At 37.8% G+C, this 18,939-nt stretch overlaps 1 protein-coding gene across 2 annotated transcripts in view; it reads left to right on the top strand.

The window, feature by feature from the left end:
- The window catches only part of LOC101738381 (heterogeneous nuclear ribonucleoprotein L), a 413,691-nt gene that overhangs the window by 221,557 nt on the left and 173,195 nt on the right, over nucleotides 1-18,939 (top strand). The gene's annotated exons all lie outside the window — the stretch shown is intronic.

The following is an 18,939-nucleotide window of genomic DNA, read 5'->3' as shown; positions in this document are numbered from 1 at the left end:
GCTTACATCAAAAACAAAACCTTAGCCGCGAAGAAAGCTAACGTATCATTTGTAATAATATAAGAGACTTAATCAAATACCATAAGTTTAAGTGAAAAATTAAACAAGAAATTAAACTCTGGCGAACCAACCATATCCGGAGCGTTTTCATACATTTTCCAAATGAACGAGGAAATATTTAATCTAATTTAAAATTGTACCCCTATCGCGTTTACGAAAGTTTGTTATTTGACAAAGGCAGCCCCCGAAAATTGTTCCGCTGATAAACGCTCCTTCCGTAGCTTTACACGTGACTCGTTCATAATGCGACCAATTAGTTGAGACAACTCTCATTTCCAAAGCTTTGTCGAGATTCATTTCGGCGGAATGGCAATTGAAACTTCTAATGTGCTCCTAAATCGAGTGGAGACAGTTATGTTTTAGGATATGATTTTACCTATTGGCACGTCGATAAGAATACATGAGACCTTATGTACCTTTCTTTTTGGTTAGATAGCTGAATCCACTTAAGGTCCAACTGGGGTTGAGTGGCTACCGGAATCCAAGGAGATCACAACATGGACGCTGCCCCTCACCTTCAGACATGAGGTCTAAGTCAGTTTGCTCAACGGCTAAGCTAATTTTTGGACCGGAACGCCTTGTTTTTAGACCGGGGCTAATCCTCCTACGAAATTACTACGCCTAGTGGGCGCGCGAAATAAGTTTTTTTTTTATTGCTTAGATGGGTGGTCGAGCTCACAGCTCACCTGGTGTTAAGCGATTGCTGGAGCCCATAGACATCTACAACGTAAATGCGCCACCCACCTTGAAATATAAGTTCTAAGGTCTCAGTATAGTTACAAAGGCTGCCCCGCCCTTCGAACCGAAACGCTTTACTGCTTCAAGGCAGAAATAGGCAGGGTGGTGATACCTACCCGTGCGGATTCACAAGAGGTCCTACCACCACTTGGTACCCGAAGATGTTAAATGCCGGAATCGAATAAGCAGATTATCATTGTAAAAGAGTTGCTTGCTACTCTGACTTACTCTAAACTACGACTTTAATTACAGTTTTCAATCTTATTTCAATTAACAAAAATCTAATTTTACTTGCACACATCCAAATCTCATCACCCGTCTGCACGTCTATCTTAATATAACTTTTTTGCTTTGCCTTAAGCGGCGAATGTAAGTGCATTTACGAATCTTGTTTAGTTTTGCGCGAGTAGGCCCTTGTAGCAGCACAGCTGTTCAAGTGCTCTGTAAATATGGGGATTCGAAATTGTATACTTGCACTATGCAGGATGAAGTTTGTCAAATATATCGACTATCGTTAAGTTAATGTTTATTGGCGTCAAAATAGCAGCTCAGAACTTGCATGCTGCCGTCAATTTCAAGATACTAGGCTGTATGTTTTATTCTGCACTTGATATTACAGGTTTGTGTTATCATTATCAAGGAAGAGTAGACGGTCAATGCTCTTGCGGCCGATCATCCACATGGTGGACAGACTTAAGTCATCTACGAAATGTTCCCTTACTGAATGTACATGACGGCGCCAGGGATGACTGAGCGGCAGTTCCGTCATCATTCTTATTCCGTTGAACCCAGCGTATTGCAATACTTGCAATAAAAGTCAATAAAACCGACAGACCGACCGACCGCCTTGACTGCTTGAGACAGACTGAGATGACTTTGTCCACGCACCGCCATTTTATATGGCGTGGCTGGCGTTACGGCGTCCACCCTACACTTTTGTGATATTTATCAAAACAACATTTTATCATTTAAGTAATAATCAAAACAATGTCTTAATACTACTAAAATCGTTATCCAATACATAAATTATTATTAAAATTTATGTTTTACCAATACTTATTTTTATTTTTTATTGCTTAGATGGATGGACGAGCTCACAGCCCACCTGATGTTAAGTGGTTACTGGAGCCCATAGACATCTACAACGTAAATGCGCCACCCAGCTTGAGATATATAAGTTCTAAGACCTCAAGTATACCTAGTTACAACGGCTACCCCACCCTTCGAACCGAAACGCATCACTGCTTCACGGCAGAAATAGGCGGGGTGGTGGTACCTACCCGTGCGGACTCCCAAGAGGTCCTACCACCAGTGAAAAATTTATCCAGTCATTTGTGTTTATAAACATTAAACACACTCTGAACACTCCCACATCAAAACCGTGTCCGCTAAATATTAAACATGGCAGAATAACAGTCTCATCTTGCTAACAATAAGTAAATAAACTAAACTATATATTTATTATGTTATTTATTGCCAATAGTGGCGTTTGCGCCCACATACACGTACCGCCACAAATAGAGAGAGATGGAGAAGTCTCTCAAAAGCCGCAACCAAGCATTAAGACATACGTAACCACGACCACTCCGCCAGGAGTGTACGCCTGAGAAGAAGAATTTATCAGCATCTTCTTCCCAGCGAATTATTCTCATTATAATGATCTATACGTTAATTTGAAGTCGTCGTGGCCTAACGGATAAGACGTCCGGTGCATTCGTGTTGAGCGATGCACCGGTGTTCGAATCCCGCAAGCGGGTACCAATTTTTCTAATGAAATACGTGCCCAACAATTGTTCACGATTGATTTCCACGGTGAAGGAATAACATCGTGTAATAAAAATGAAACCCGCAAAATTATAATTTGCGTAATTACTGGTGGTAGGACCTCTTGTGAGTCCGCACGGGTAGGTACCACCGCCCTGCCTATTTCTGCCATGAAGCAGTAATGCGTTTCGGCTTGAAGGGTGGGGCAGCCGTTGTAACTATAATTGAGACCTTAGAACTTATATCTCAAGGTGGGTGGCGCATTTACGTTGTAGATGTCTATGGGCTCCAGTAACCACTTAACACCAGGTGGGCTGTGAGATCGTCCACTCATCTAAGAAATAAAAAATTAAAAAAAATTTTTTGAGTCGGTCGTGAGTAAGTTTACGTGCGTATGATAATATGCTTCTTTCCGATGTAACTTATCGAATTCTACGTAAATAATTTTAAAGATATTGATCTACTGGGTTTCTTGAAGAATCTTCTCGGTGGGTCGCGATTCCGATTCGATAGTAGATTCAGCGCAGCACTGCTCTTGCTAGGGCAGATGTAAGCAACTTCTCCCACCCACAATAAGTATGAACAACAAAAGTACTTTAAGACTGTAAAATGAATTAAAACCGGCGTTACCAATTCAATCTGTTGAGGTGGCGCATTTACGTTATAGATGTCTATGGGCTCCAGTAACCACTTAACGCCAGGTGGGCTGCATCTAAGCGAAAATAAAATAATAATAAACACATTTGAAAACGAAAAACATATTTGTGGTTGCGCACATCAAATGCATTCCTTCGATCTTCCTTCCTCTACGTAAGCACTCTGCTCTCAAACGGCTATAAATACCACCACTACTAGTCTAATGCAATATTTTTATTTATTTATAGCTTCTTCGAGGGAGCGACTTCTTGACTCAGCTTTATTTTAAATTTCATGAGCTTTCAATACAAGGTAATTAGTTGAAGTGACGTCACAAAGTCAGGGAATATTGTTATTGTGTACCTTATTAAAAAGCCATGTAGGTATACTATTGAACTATTGTTTTAAATTATTGTATGTGTTTGTATTTTAAGAGGCTTAAATAAGTATTATTTTTTATTATTATTACACGAGACTGTCAACACAATTGCGATTTAGTTTATTTATTTATTTATTTATTTATAACTTCTTATACTAGAAAGTATAAAGGCGGACTTAATGCCATAGGCATTCTCTAACAGTCTACCTTAGGGGAGTGCAGAGATGAAGCTTGGTAGGTGTAGTGTGAAGGGGATATTACTTAAACATATATTATGTGTATATATAACATACATAATACATAGTACTTAAATAAATACATATACATAAATATATAGATATATATAAATATATACATATAAAAACATATATAAACAAATATTATCAATTAGATGACTCTGCTAACTCTCTGAGAAACAGTTCTCGAACCTTCGTCTTAAACGCTTCACGTGTAGTGGCCGACCTTAATTTGAGTGGGAGCGCATTCCATAGAATAATAGACTGAATTGTGAATGAAGAATGTAAAAAGTCAGAACTATGTGGAGGACAGCGAAGAAGAAGATTGTGAGATGAACGAAGATTTCGGCTGTGGTATATAGTATACTAGGATATATTAGGTCGAAATATTAACCAATTCAATAATCACCAACACCTCAAGATTGAGATGCACTTTCTTTATACTTTTGTTTTTTTTTGTACGTTTTTTCCGTAAAAGAAAAATCAATTTTCGATTTTTTTGGTTGATAACCATAAAATAACTTACTCATAAAAGCTAATTACATAGCTACACTAAAGTTAAGTTTAATGAAAATCAGTCGACAAATATAGTGCAAAAAATGTAGTTAACTGTTTTAGCTTTGTCTATTAAATATTGTCGTTTATCCACTTATTAGAACCAGTAACGTTTAGTTTTTTTTTCCTAACTAATTACCAGTAACCTTGAGGGGCTATTCTGGTTTCACTCGACGGGCGAGCTTACGTAGCTCAGCTTGAGAGGAGGTGCTCTAACAAGGGTTAGTGCTGTGTGGATTTACCACTGGATCGGAAACGCGACCCACTGCGAAAACCCGGCGAGAAACTCAATGGCTTGGGTCTGTGGGTTAAGTTGCACGTCGAACTCTTCGTCGCATGTGACCTGTTCGAAAAGAATGTTTTTTTTTTTTCTACCTAAGCTGATGGTCTAGAGAGACCATATCAGCGTCACCGGGCTAGCAGATGAGCTCGCGGGGCTCAAACTTGACGTTGTTGCTAACACTAGCCCTAGCAAGAGCCGTGCTCAGCAGATTCTACCACCGGATCGGTAACGCGACCCACTGAGAAGATCCGGCGAGAAACTCAGTGGGCTGTGTCTGTGGGTTACTTTACTCGCCGAGCCCTTCGTCGCAAGCGACGGGTTCAACAAGGACGATGACCGGTAGGGAATGGCGACTAACATATAGTGCTTTAATAAGCTTCTTACCTTGCGTTTGTATGGTATCACCCCCCCCATCCATGGGCTTTGAAGAATGTCTTCACTGGTAGTACTTGTGTTACTGATTATCATAAGCTACTGCGACTATCCACTGTGGACTGATCTTCGTTTGCCTTCGAAATATAAATAAATCTAATAAATAAAATAAAAAAACATTTTCGTTTGAAAATTGAACATCCTGTATAACAAATACACAGTAGAGTTCATTCAACCTTTTGTATTTTCGACTTCCGGTTATGTTCGATCGGCGACGCACAGACAGCCGCGATTGACGTTTCGACATTTATTTATGTACACAATCAGATCGTTTTAACTGTACACATTATTATCGTGAATACAGAGATGTTTGAAAGACAGAGAAATGTTTGAGTTTTTGTTGTTAATAAAAACATTTTTCATTAAATATATATATATAGACTAGCTGACCCGGCAGACTTTGTAGTGCCTCAATCGATAAACAAAAGACCTAAACTTTTGTATAAAATAAACTTAAAACAAACAAAAGGGAATCCGTCCGACGGGGGACACATCAAAGGAAAAACAAAATTGTTATTTTTATTTAATTCCGAGCATTTTCATATTTAAATCTACCTTTTAAACCTTCTCTGGACTTTTACAAATACTAATTCAACACCAAAATTAGCCGAATCGGTCCAGCTGTTCTCGAGTTTCAGCGGGACTAACGAACAGGAATTCATTTTTATATATATAGATAGTTTCTGTTCTTATTTAAATCATGTGATGTTTCTGATAGCTAGGTTGACTTGTTCCCCTGTTTTTTTCCCCCCTACCCATTCGCTGGTAGCCTAGGGGCTATTCTAGCTACTCCCGGACGGGTCCTCGTCTTTATAAGCAATGAATGTGAATGAAATCAATGTACATCATTGACACTCATAGAAATCTGCTGCCCGTTCTGCTGTGAGTGAGATTTTTCAGTACATAGCTTCGTACGATAGTGACGCATAGTTGTTATGTGTCGAGTTTGGGGGCTGGAATCGTTTACTAATACTATAGAACTCATATCTCAAGACAGGGTTCGCATTTACGTTGTAGATTTCAAAAAAAAACTTTGATAGGGGGACGAGCCCACAGTCCACCTGGTGTTAAGTGGTTACTGGAGCTTATAGACATCTACGACGTAAATGCCGCCATCCACCTCGAGATATGAGTTGTAAGGTTTCAGTATAGTTACAACGGCTGCCCCACCCTTCAAACCGAAACGCATTTCTGATTCACGGCAGAAATAGGCAGGGTGGTGGTGCCGTATGGACTCAAAATACGTCCTACCACCAGTAAAATGTCTATGGGCTCCGGTAACCACTTAACACCAGGTGGGCCATGAGCTCGTCCACCCACCTAAGCAAGCAAAAAATCGTTGAAATAGCCCCCTAGGTTACTAGCTAATAATTAGGAAAAAATGGGGTAGGAATAAGCGTCATTCGATCAGATTATCCACAACGAGCCGACGAAGAAAAAACACGCACACAAACACACACACTAACCCAAATTCCCTACCATTGTTCCAACTCACCAACACCGATTAATGTTCGCATTATGTCCATTTAATATATTACGTACAAATACATCATTCACACTCGGACGAAAAACACTGCCTAATATAAAAAAAAGCTCACGGCATAAATTAATATCTTTGTAATTTAGAATTTCAAAAATCGCTTCAATAGTATGGCGGTCTATTAAAATCAAATATATCCAATGGAGGTGCGAACATCGAACGATATACAGCTTTATCGGATAAGTAATAAGGTATCTTTTTTAATGAATACACGCCGCAATCGACGGACCCGTCAGCTGTTTTGGCACGTGGCCATAAGCATTAGCTAGTTACAGTTGGTCTCTCTATTAGTACTTTAATGTGAGCAATGAAGGTTCTAGTTTGGATTGTCAGGAGCTTCGAATGAGTAAACTTTTAAGAATATTTACATACGCAAGTCTGCTAATAGCCTGTGTAATTTATTACTTAGAATTAGTGTAATAGTGAAGAAGAGAAGAGATGATTTTTGCGTTAGTGTGCGTGCGGTATGTTATTATGTTTTTAAAATTGTTGATTGACTCGATGTTTTGAGTAGTTTTTTGCCTACGAAAGTAGAGGAGTATGCATAAAGAAACACCAAGCTAAAGGTAGCCAAGCTAAAGGTAATATTTATATTCAAAATACATTAGAACCAATTTTACAATTTGAAAAGCTGTGTTCTTGGATCATCTTTGCGTAGATAAGTCTCAATGCTGAGGGTCGTGGCCTCATGAGGTTTTCTTGGTAAATACACATGGTGGGGTCCCGCATCCTTCCACGGTAGTCCCTTTAGAAGGGATTTAGTTTTTCGAGTCCGCTAAAGCCTTATTTTGGGTCCTGCTAATTAAGCGCTGCCTGACATTCGGCGTTGACTGTTTTTTTGGTGGAAAGATCAAACTCCAACTCAACCCTTCCCTTTCTCATCTGGTTTTGGTACCGGTATTGGCAGAATTACCAGACTCTATACTAATGATAGTACAATATGTTATATAAATGTGGGATCTTCTATTCGATTTGGGCCAGTAAAAGAGGACGATTGCTTCACAAAAATCTAATTTTTATTCCATCTTCTGGTCTTCTTGGTCTTATAGAAAATTAAAGAAATTTTATACGTGCTCCGTCTTCCTAGTTACAATAAGTCTGTTTGCCGTCGGGTAATTAACTACCCTGAGTCCTCCTCTCGCTCAAAAGAAAACCATCTGTCAAACATTCATTTGTCGTCTCTGTTACCTTCTAACCCAACATCTCCTATCACTCTCACTCAGTCATGCTCCATATCTATCTATACTAATATATAATAAATCTACAATAGTTTTTACGGATGTTCCGTTATAACTACTGAACCGTGCATCCGATTGACTTGAAACTTGGTATCCATGTAGAAAATACATGGACTCCCTACACCAGTTGCGGGGGCGTTAATGATGAGAATCTTTGCGGGGGTGAGAAATAATAATGTTAATTTTAAATGCCCAGCGAATCGGAGTGATGCAAATGGTCATTCCTAAATACATTTAAGCACCAAACTGATCTACCATGTTTTCACGAACGACTTCCACCATGAGAAAGCAACATGATATAGTAAAATAGAAGCTGTGTAATATGTTTGAATAGGTAGTGAATGTGTTAAAGAAAACTATAAACATTCGGATGTGTGGTGTCGTGGGACACCGGATAGGAACGAAGTTCCTTATTATAAAAATATTAATTTTAAGTTCTATTCGAGGTATAAAGAAAATAAAACTGGAGGTTTCGCAACAACCCACGGTCATTCGGTAACGTGCAAACTTATTGTGGTACACTTCATTCACGGTTGCTTGCATAAGAGTTAGTGTATTGCGCAAACGAATGCTCTGAGATCGTGTTCAGTGAATGATAAAAAAATGTTATTTTTTGTACGTTTTTACAAAGTGAAGTCGTACACTAATAAAAATCTTACGTTACGGACGTTTTTTCCCGGTTAGGGTACCCCTCCGCATCGTCCCATAAGGATATTTGTTCCAAAAACATCGACTTCCACTATGAGAAAGCGACATGATATAGTAAAATCAAAGCTGTGTAATATGTTTGAATAGCCAGTGAAAATGTTAAAGAAAACTATAAATATTCGATCTTTTGTACGAGAATCAGATTGTATAATAGTTTGTTGGTCCGAGGTACTCACACTAGTAAAAAAATTAAATATCATTACACAAACCAGGAATTATGGTTTGTTTAGAATGTTAAAAAAAAAAGATGTTAGATTTTTTTCTTTTCAGACTCGCGATTAATCACAGTTTTGTCACGGATTTTTGTGTAAGCAATTTGTCTTTGGATTAAAACAAAAAATGTAGCCATTAATGAGGTACACGTTGTGATTATTTGTTAAAAAGTTTTTTTGTTATTCAAACGTTAGTTTTGTACCGAGATTAATCTGTTCGGTTGATGCGAAGAAAAATTTAAGGTATTAATTAGTTTATTGCTACTTAGTGTTTATGTCGACTGTCACAAGTCGTAGATCTATATATTAATACGTGAAGCAAAAACAGTGTATCCCTTTTTACGAAAATTGCGCGGATGGAGGAGTATGAAATTTTCCACACTTATAGAGAATATAGAGAAGAAGTGCACAATACTAATATTATTTTAAAATAATGCATAAAAGATACATTAAATCAAAAAAGAAAACATTACGCACACTACATACCATGTATTTGACGCACACACGCATGCATACTATTTATTGTCAAACTTTTGTTCTTGGCGTCTGTTGTCAAATTGAGAATAGATTACCTAAATATTGTTTGCCTTTGTTAATATTTTTTATAGTGTAGTCTTGGCGAAATTTGTGATTATAGAAGTATAAAATACAATCATAATAGTGTACAAACTTACAATTCCAATTAATTATAGTCGAATTTCGACTACTGCGGGACCACTAGTATAATTAAAAGTAGATTTACAATTTAATTTCGCGCTTTTTATTGTGGTCCTGTCATGACTCTTGTCCGTGGTCTGTAAGATATTTGAAAATAATACTAAATCAAACGTAACATAAAGTCGTAAAAGTAGTTAAAGATTTTGATGTTTTAAGTGTTTTGGAAAATAAGTGTCATGAAATTGGATAGTATATGTTGGAGCAAGCCGGTTCTATGATGTTTTTAAAATGATGACGTCATCATTATCATTGCCTTCTAAAGTGACAGTAATTAAGACGCACTTTTCCAATGAATTCCGTTTATTACATTTCAAGTGTACAGCGATATCAACAGAGAGCTCCGCTCCGCTCGGCTGCTCGAACTGGAGTGCTTTGTGCAACCATAGTCATACGTATTCATAGTAGAAAGTGGGGGTAGCTTAGTCATAAATTCTCTTGAATACCGTCTTAAACAATAGTTGACATGCGTAAGATTAATTAACTAGTTAAAGTTAACTATTTTTAGTTGACTAAACAGTGACGTTGCGGCGACTTTATACTACAAAATAAATGCCACAGAATATTTTGTTTTCTTGCCCTCGTCCCACATAATATGAGATCAACGCAGCATATCCTCTTATCGTGCTGCATAGAGATTTGCAATGAGTTTTACGACCGCCCGCCCCTCTAACGTCACCCTTCCTCTTTTAGCGTTCTCCTTTTACTTCATCCGTTTTTCGTTCTACGATTTGAATTTTATTGAAAACTAGCTGACCCGGCAAACTTCGTAGTGCCTCAATCGATAAATAAAATACTTAAACTTTTGTATAATTTAAATTTAAAACAAACAAAAGGAATCCGTCCGACGGGGGACACATCAAAGGAAAAACAAAATTGTTATTTTTATTTAATTCTTTTTTTTTTTTATTGCTTAGATGGGTGGACGAGCTCACAGCCCACCTGATGTTAAGTGGTTACTGGAGCCCATAGACATCCACAACGTAAATGTGCCACCCACCTCGAGATATAAGTTCTAAGGTCTCAGTATAGTTACAACGGCTACCCCACCCTTCGAACCGAAACGCATTACTGCTTCACGGCGGAAATAGGCGGGATGGTGGTACCTACCCGTGTGGACTCCCAAGAGGTCCTACCACCAGTAATTACGCAAATTATAATTTTGCGGGTTTCATTTTTATTACACGATGTTGTTCCTTCACCGTGTAAGTCAATCGTGAACATTTGTCGAGTACGTATTTCATTAGAAAAAATTGGTACCCGCCTGCGGGATTCGAACACCGGTGCATCGCTTCATACGAATGCACCGGACGTCTTATCCTTTAGGCCACGACGACTTCCAAAATCCAATTCCGAGCATATTCATATTTATCTACCTTTTAAACACTTCCACATGTAATTCAAGACCAAAATTAGCCAAATCGGTCCAGCCGTTCTCGAGTTTTAGCGAGACTAACGAACAGCAATTCATTTTTATATATATAGATAAACAATTACACTAAAAATTAGATTTTCAAATAAAGAAAGAAATAATAACATTTTTGGGCCTCTATTTCATATTATAATAATGTCGCGAAATACTCCGAACAGACTATCGTCTTACTGACATGTGAAATACTATTGTCGGTCTTTTGGAGCGTTTCTAGTGGAACTTTCAAATTCAGCTGCTCTGATCTGAAAATGTCGGAAACTAAACTCATCTGCATGTAACGGTTATGTTCGAAAATTCATACTTGCACACGTATGTACAATAACTCAGTATAAATATTACCGCACTGGTAACGAACGGAATTATTTATTGATTTATTTATTACCTTTCAAGTAAAATTTACGTTGGCGGACTTACCAGTCAACCAAAGCTAGTGCCGAGTAAATAATAGTAGGTACAATGAAATTTATATTTAGTTACAGATACATACACAAAAATACATATTATACATACATATATAATAATAGTTTAAACAGTACTCAAAAGAATATATTAATTAATAAACTCACTTAACAAATTAATTATCTATAACTACCCACCCAAAAAAAATATTCTATAAACTCTTTAACTACCCTACAAATTAAAAATGTATTAGGGCAACGTAAATGACAGTCGCAAATCATGGCAGACAGCCGAGTTTAGGTACGGAGTACAAATGTTAGGGTAATTAAAACTGGATTAAGGATATGAAAGGATATTTCAAACGAGTAGGTAGGATATTTAAAACGATTTTCAAACGATTTACGCTTTTGTTTTAACGTAAGCGCTATCTGATTGGGGGGATTGTTTTTAATGATATATTTTTTTTTATATATATAAAGTTTGGATTGTTAATAATGTGATATTATCGACCAGAAGTGAGGTGGGTAGTAAAAAAATAAAAAGGAAAGAAATTACACTAAACTGGCCTAATAATAATTGAATATGCAATTTCGAAAAGGGCACATCTCTGAAAATGTAAAATGTTCAGGAAATGAAAAAAAAACTGCTTATTTTCTAAAGCAGTGTAAAATCTAAAATATTAACAGTTGTGATATATTTTAGTGTTAATTGGCAATTGAAAATTACTGGAATTATTATAAAATGGGTGTAGGTAAGTCTCAAAACTTCATGTATATGAAAAAACGTATTTGACAAAATATGCGACAAGTGCCCTTTTCGAAATTGCATATTCAATTATATTTCACTGAATTAATCAAAACTTCTAACAAAATGATTTCAATCTACTACTATCGATAACTGTTATAATTACACAACAACTCTCAATATGTTTCAACAAGAACCGCACGCACGAACGCCACGCACAAAACAAAAAAGGCAAAAGCGCAGCGAGGGATCGTTTTTATATTTTAACGTTGGCTCATGGTCGGGGGTTGCCTGGATGCGGTAATAGTGATAAAAATAAATTTATAATTTCAAATATATGCCTAAGAATACGTATAGTTCCGCCGGGTACGGTAGTTCTGTTTCTGCCGCGAAATTTCCTCATTCCATGGGAGATCAATCGCTCAAGATGGCCGACGGAATTCCTGTGGAACGTCTATAGGCTCTGATGATAACCTTTTACTATGAATGTTGTTGTTGTTGTAGTCCTAAGGTACCCCGCTGGTACATAGGGCCCTCACAAGTTGTCTCCACTTGACCCTGTCTTGCGCTTGCTCCTTGACATTACTCAAGGTCACGTTGGCAGTCCTCATCTCACTCTCCATTGTGCGTCGCCAAGTATGTATATGGCGACCAGGTCTACTCCTGCCAAGCGGTTGCACTCAAACGCGTTTGATGCTGCGTTGGCTCCGCTGCGCCGTAGAGCGTGTCCTATCCAACGCCATTTCTGATTGGCAATGTCTTGTGCGATGTGGTTTTGGTCACATTTAGTCAACGCGAGGCGGGTCGCAAGATTTGTCTTTCTTTTTACAAAAAATAAAAATTATTAACGTAAAAACTGTCCGTACGTACCTTCCTTCCTATATATATAATAATGTTCCTATATAATAATGTTCGCCTGAATTAATTTTACTATAAAATATAATGCTAGCGGGGGTGAAGTCTCGTGCTGAGCAGCGTAATGATAATTAACTTAAATTCTTTTGCAGGCTGCAAACCATTTCCGTAGCGAATTTCTTCAAAATCGATTCACGGGTCTCGTGAATCCACACAATAGACAGAGCTATTTTCGTATTTATAATAACTAGTGGTCCCGCAGTAGTCGAAATTCGACTATAAAAAATTGAAATTATAAGTTTCAACATTATTATGGTCCTATTGTTACAGATTTCGCCAAGACTATACTATAGACAAAAACTCGTAATATTAAAGATAAACAATACTAACCTATTCTCAATTTGACTACGGACTTTAAGCAATAACAAAAGTTTGACAATAAACAAAGAGTATATGTGTGTGTGTCAAATACATGGTAGTGTGTGTAATGTTTTCTTTATTGATAAAAATAATCTAAAGTATCTTTTATGCATTATTTAAAAAACATATTAGCATTGTGCACTCCTACTCTATATTCTCTATAAGTGTGGAAAATTTCATTGACCTCTGTCCGCGCAATTTTCATAAAGAGGGATACAAAGTTTTTGTTTCACGTATTTAATATATAGATGGTGTAAATCGCCCTAAATTTTCACACTGTGACCTCATCGTCCTTTATGCGGCCATAAAAGAAAAATGAACCTACAACCTTACGATTTAAAATCGAACACATTAAAAGTCCTTATCGGAGCGATCTATTATCGTCGTTTCGAAATAAATTTAATTTCCTGAAACACGTTCGATCGGTTCGAACGCCGACGCGAGAGTAACGTTTGTGGGCCGGAAATTTTCTGTCTCTACCCGCGCATTTTCAACTTACGGAACAAGTATGATTTTAGATTTCTCAATATTTGTTTTTGTTATACAAAATGAAACAGAATTGTATTAAGTTGACCTATACAGTTTTAAAAATACATCTCTTCCAAGGAAAGTTGGTTTCACGAACAATTTTGGATAGGAATAATTATTGAATACCAGCTGACCCGGCAGACTTTGTAGTGCCTCAATCGATAAATAAAAGACCTAAACTTTTGTATAAAATAAACTTAAAAGAAACGAAAGGAATCCATCCGTCCGACGGGGGACATCACATCAAAGGAAAAACAAAATTGTTATTTTTATTTAATTCCGAGCATAATCATATTTATCTACCTTTTAAACCTTCTCTGGACTTCCACAAATAATTCAAGACCAAAATTAGCCAAATCGGTCCAGCCGTTCTCGAGTTTAAGCGAGACTAACGAACAGCAATTCATTTTTATACGAGTATAATTATATAGGTTGAATATAAAAATTTTACGCAGAAAGATATAATATTTTGAAATTTTTTCATGAAATGTGAAATGTTGACGATTCAGTTCGCCAACTTTACAATAACCTAAATTGAATCCATTACCGGAGCCCTCCTCGACGTATGAGGTTGAAGCCTCAATCGCATTGACATAACTATACACATGTGTTTCGTTTTGGTAACCAAAATTAGCTGGACATGGGTCTCACAACGCAACCCGTTTATGTGAGTCATGAGGTCGAATATAACGGCTGTGCTCTGCTTCGAACCGAAAAGAATGAGACTGTTTCGTGGAAGAAATGGGCAGGACAGTGGTACTCAACTTTTGAACCTCGCATATTCTACTTACATTTTGTTGTATGTATTACTCTGAATGTATGTTGATGACAACAGCTAAATGAATTGAGCTGAGCTATAGAAAAGCTAAATGTCACTTTCGACTATTAATGTCGTCATCTCGATAAAAACAGTCAATAAAATTATTTAAGTACAGTGTGCGCTAGAAGATAACCTTTCATCGTTCATTTTACTATGTGCGAATTGATATTTTGGCTTGGCAAACTATTGTTGGACAGGCGTTCAGACCTATAATTATTCGCACTTTTTTTCCGTTTTCTTTTCTTAGTACATATAAGTGTATTGTTCCTTGTAGAGTCCTCGCGGTGGTTTTCGTATGGTTAGGGTATTAATAATAGTCAATTTTTTTTTCTTTTCCTACCTATGCTGATAGGCTTGACCGGCTATTTCAGCTTCTCCTTGACTTCTCGTGAGCTAACGGTGCTCAAACCGGGAGTATTGCTAACACTGGGCTTAGCAAGAAACGGGCTCTGCGATGGTATCTTCAAATTTGAGTTCCTATTTATTAGTTTTATGGAAATAAGGGCATTCATACAGAGTGGCAGTACGAGTCAAGACTAATCACTTTATTTTATGAATACCTTACGTTACGAGCAGGATTTAAAGCTAGAGAAAATTATCCGGTGAGATTTAGTGCTCTTGTTATGTTGTAAGCGGCATAAATAATACCGGTGTGGATATTTCTAGACTAAGACGAATCTAGATTTTCGAACATCCTGTATGTACACGTCACAACTCACTCCCAACTTTATAGTCGCAAACGTCACGATAAATTATCCGTCGGCCATTTTGTTTAATTAATTTAACGGCGCGAACTCGTCGAGTGCATGTGATTTGTGACGGACATTTAGTTTAAATTTCATAAACGTTGCAACATTGCATTGTTTCTAGAACCTTCTTTGATGTCGCGACGGAAGCTGATTACGATTTTGCGTGGGTAATATCGGTGTAATGAGCACTCATATGGCCTGATTAAATGTTGTGTAACATAGGAAGTTTCACACGGCATTGTGTTGAAAGAAAGAGACAAATGATGTTGTAACATAGCCTTCGCCGTTGTAGATAAATAAATAATTGTGTTTTTTTCTTTTTGTTGTATATTATAAGCGGACTTGTCTCATTTTGTTTTGTTTATCTGTTCCCTTGTATAGTTGGATGTGATGCAGTAGTGGTAGGTTTTGCCGTGACGCTTATGTATTACAAGAGGTCTTACCACCAGTTATTATAATTTGCGGGTCTGATTTTTATTACACGACTAGCTGTATCCGTCCGCTTCGCATTTAAAAATAACATTATTATTTCTCACCCCCACAAAGATTCTCATCATTAACGCCCCCGCAACTGGTGTAGGGAGTCCAACACTCATATAAATATTAGCCTATCCATTAAGTACATGTATTTTCTACATGGATACCAAGTTTCAAGTCAATCGGATGCACGATTCAGTAGTTATAACGGAACATCCGTAAAAACCACTGTAGATTTATATATTAGTATAGATAACGCGAAACAGTTTTGTGTTCGAATTTAAAACGCGTAACACCATTTTTCTGGCTAAATTTTACTAACATTATAAACCATACCGCACGTCTTAAGATTGGCTTTCTGTATTAACATTGTGATGTTGAGTTGTGAATCCTGACGTAGCTGGAATAGTCTCCTAGGCCACCAGCGGAAATATCGTTACGCGCTGGGGTTCGGGATACATAAATGTTCCACAGAACACTTTAAAACTCTCAATTCACTTCTTCCACGTCGCTTCAGGTGATCCGTTCGCTGTTTCGCTTCGAGTAGTTCCGATTACTAAGTGACTGCATCCTTGCAACGCTTTTATAGCCGATACCACATCCCTAGAATTATCGAGAATAATCCACACATTTCCGGTAGTGTGTTTCCGCTATCTGACAATAGATGGCGTTGTACTTCACGAGCGTTCTAGATGCTACTAGATCTTTCGATATTCGTTCGACCATTCGGCGATAGATACTCTTACCGGCGTAACAATATGTAGAAAAATATATAGAGCTGTGATCTTCCTCTATGTCTGTCTAATACAATAGGAAAAAAAAACGAAGCGATCTTACGATATGTTTGTTTGTTCTTCACAACAATGGCACCAATATATATACTTTTAATTTTACAGTACAACTTAGAACTAAACCAATTTATATCTAGTCGTGTGTGTATTTAGCGACCGACTCTTAATACGCGTCCGTTTAAATGTCGTAACATAAATTTAAACTCTCGTTACTTAAAACTATCAATTACTTCAACACTAAATCGATTCGTTCTGCATCCTGTCGCTTCATTTGTTGGTTACACGTTCTATTAACGTACGAAACAATTAGTCGTGCAAAAACTACATTCAGCCGGGGACAATGGGAGTGGGAGAGATAGCCTAAAATAAGTTGACGCGTGAAAATGAATCTTTCCGCCTCACACAATAAGAGCCCTTCCGTTTTGTGTTCAGTCAATACGACTCGTTGTTATTTACGGGCGATATTTTAACTCTGCCAAACTAACTGGACCGGAATGCTTCGTCTTTTGATCGGGGTGCATTCCAAGTTGGTAGATTGTAGCGGTTTCGATCGCGTTTGTTGAGCGGTTATCTGGTTTGACTTTCATTTGTCGGGGTCGGGCTATTTTGATCGATCGATGAACACCGACTGCACGCACGAAAAAGTGTCACGTTCCGCCTGACTCTGAGCGTGCTAACGAGAGTGCGGAACTAGCGATAGAGAGGTACGATGGATCCAAGCTTGTGTGACACATTTATCTCCCTTCTCGCGTGATGTCAGAGCTAGCAGTTCGAATAGTTCTGCTACTGACGTTATCAAAACTCATCATAATCGGTTGCTCTTGGCAGAGCAGTCGTGGTCATGCGGAATTCTTGCTTACTAAAGCCTTGACAGATGTTTTCCATAGTTTGCGAACCCAGGCCCGGCGCAGACACTCGTTGAGTGGGGTTTGAGTAAGGTCTTTCACCTGATCAGTCCAGCGCCTACCTACCCTGAACAACAAGTTTCTCGATAGAATTCAAAACTATCCGACCGTAAAGTAACTTTACAGACAAAAAATTTTTTGGCAGTTTTCGCTGTGTTGATTTGTGATAATGATCATTAGCATTCGCTTGATTAATTCCTAAAACTCGCTTAGGCTAAGTATAAAATCGCCATCGCTACGTTTTATGCTAACACCACAGCTACCGAAAGCTTTCGAATTATTCAACGAAACAGTCCCGTCACCCGTGACAAGCTTGGTCACCGTAGCGGTCTCTTATTGTTCTCATTCGAACTAATGCGTTGTACATAGTTTTGTCACCATGCTCCGAGTTCAGTGTGGACTGTGTGTGTATGGTTGCCAAGTATGTTGTTGTTTTTTTACGCGTCCTTTTTGTTACTATTCACGTTTTGATTAATACGTTTTTGCTAAGAAATTCAAAGGTGTTAATTTTGTGATCATTCCGGCTTAAGTACAAACGCTACCCTCATGTTGAGAAATGTATTTTACGTTATTCTCTGTAAAGATTTGGCGATTTTTTTTGAAGTAAAACTTCTTTAGAAACCTTGTGATTTCAAACTCGATGAAACGAAAAACTAAGTCTATAGAGACACAAAAAAATAAATGTATAGGGTTCAGCCGGCGAGAGAATGAGATAGAACACATTAGACGTTCTCGGTCTCGTCTTCGTGCGACTCTTCGTAGCATCCCCACTATCGTCTACTAAACATTGTCCATATGTATGCTCCTGTGTAGTGGGATAGTCAGTATATCTATATCTTATTTATAAGTTTCACTTTTACCGTGTGTGACTTGATCACACACACCATTAATTTTTTAAATGAAAACTTTTTCAAAGTTAAACCAATATTTTACTTTCTTACGAAGAAGGTTACGAGCCTTTATGTGCTTTAACTAAATTAATGCAGATCTTTGACTTTCCGCTAATATTCTTATCTCTTTGTTTCAGGTGAGTACCTACTAATTGTCAGTCGAAACCTACAAGTCATTACTGGGTAAGTAGAAAAGAAGATATTAAACAAAATCCGCGAGTGACTTACGCCATTGAGTTGGATTGGAGGGATGGTTTCATTGGGTGGTTAGGTTGGAGCCTCTGGGTCTGCGGAGGGACTTCGGTTCCCTCTGTATTTTATACCGTATGTTCCATGGGGAGTGCTCTGAGGAATTGTTCGAGATGATACCAACATCTCGTTTTTACCATCGCACCGCCCGCCACCGGAGTAGAGTTCATCCATACTACCTGGAG

Source organism: Bombyx mori, chromosome 24, assembly GCF_030269925.1.
Source record: "Bombyx mori chromosome 24, ASM3026992v2".
NCBI lineage: Eukaryota > Metazoa > Arthropoda > Insecta > Lepidoptera > Bombycidae > Bombyx > Bombyx mori.
This window is presented reverse-complemented; position numbering and strand designations above follow the sequence as displayed.